The 1677-nt window shown below is 45.7% G+C and overlaps 1 pseudogene; it reads left to right on the plus strand.

Annotated features, from left to right (window-relative positions):
• The first annotated feature begins 792 nt into the window (after nt 1-792).
• LOC106999931 (ADP-ribosylation factor 1 pseudogene) lies at nt 793-1386 on the plus strand (annotated as a pseudogene).
• Nucleotides 1387-1677: the final 291 nt, after the last annotated feature.

The raw sequence follows: 1677 nt of genomic DNA on the forward strand, positions 1-1677 counted from the left end.
AAGACGATAAAAAGAAAACCTAAACAAAATATAAAGAATGCCCATGAAAGCATCAGAAAGTTACTGAGGCAAAGAGCTGACAGGACAAGATCCAGCAAAGCCTGAAGTAAAGCCAGAAAGTGCAGCTTCTTTACCGCTCAATTTGGTTGCTGATTCCAAAAGCAAAAGTTGAGCTTCCAGGAAGCTGGGTAAAGTTTTGGGGATTCTCACAAGACTAGAAATAAAATAAGGCTTACAGCTCTCCCAAAAGGAGCAGCTTTGGAAAATACTCAAGACTGTTAGTTGGAAAATATGAAGGGCTGATATTTAGGTGTTAACAGCAACTAGGAACTAGAACATCCCTGCCAAGGACTGAGGCTTCTAATAATTTAATCCCTGATTTGATTAAGGTGATCCACTCTTTGCTTAGTTTTGGAAAGGTCCAACAGTGAAACAAGAAACAAGTGTGATAAAGAGAAAACGAACGGCAAAACATTAAACTTAAACTCGGCCATGTGAATAATTATATTAAATAAAAATGAACCAAACAACACTGTAATTAAAAGGCAGAGATTGTCAAACTAGATTTTAAAAGGCAAGATCCAATTATATGCTGTCTATAAGACATGCATTTTAAACACAAGAGCACAGATCATTTGAAAGCAAAAGGATAGAAAAGATTTTATGAAAAAATAAGCATAAGAGAACTGTTGTGTTTCTATTAAGACCAAAGTAGGGAGCGGAACCAATGCCTGGCTGGGGGAGCCGCCACTGAGGTGTCCCTGGCCAGCGTCCTTCCACCCACTCGCAAGCATGGGGAACATCTTCACCAACTTCTTAAAGGGCTTTGTTTGGCGCAAAAGAAGTGCCCATCATCATGGTGGGCCTGGATGCTGCAAGGAAGACGTCAATCCTGTACAAGCTGAAGTTGGGCAAGATTATGACCACCATCCCCACCTTCAGTGTGGAGAACGCGGAGTACGAGAACATCAGCTTTATCCTGTGGGATGTGGGTGGCCAGGACAAGGCCACCACCACTACTTCCAGCACACACAAGGCCTGATCCTCGTGGTGGACTGCAATGACAGAGAGCTCATGGACGAGGTCCAGGAGGGGCTCGTGAGGATGCTAGTGGGATCAGTCTTGGGATGCAGTCCTCCAGGTGTTCACCAACAAGCGGGGCCTCCCCAACACCAGGAACGCAGCCGAGATCACAGACACGTTGGGGCTCACTCCCTATACCACAGGAACGGGTACATTCAGGCCACCTGCACCATCAGTGGTGACAGGCTCTGTGAAGGACCGGATTGCCGTCCCAGCAGCTCCCAAACCGGAAGTGAACACGAACCCCAGTCCTCTCACTCCTCCCCTTGCCTTCCACTTTACTCTCATGTAGCAAATGTGTAGTTCATGGTGTGAGGGCCAGAAGCTGCCTCCGTGGTTCAGTCACCATATGCATCTCACTGTGCTGTAAATGTGGAAGACAAAGACTTCGGCCAGTCTTTTTATTTAATGTAAATAGTTTTTATTTCCAGTGCAGCAGTTTCTGGTACTCCTATGCAATATTACTCAGCTTTTTTTTTTTTTTTTTAAATTGTAAAAAGTAAAATCAACTCACTGTTCAGAGCTGGGGAGGGATGTAGGCCCACGGGCATCTGGCCTCCAGGAGTCACCGCGTGGGGAGAGCGGGATGTGCCC

This window comes from Macaca mulatta, chromosome 8, assembly GCF_049350105.2.
Source record: "Macaca mulatta isolate MMU2019108-1 chromosome 8, T2T-MMU8v2.0, whole genome shotgun sequence".
Taxonomy (NCBI): domain Eukaryota; kingdom Metazoa; phylum Chordata; class Mammalia; order Primates; family Cercopithecidae; genus Macaca; species Macaca mulatta.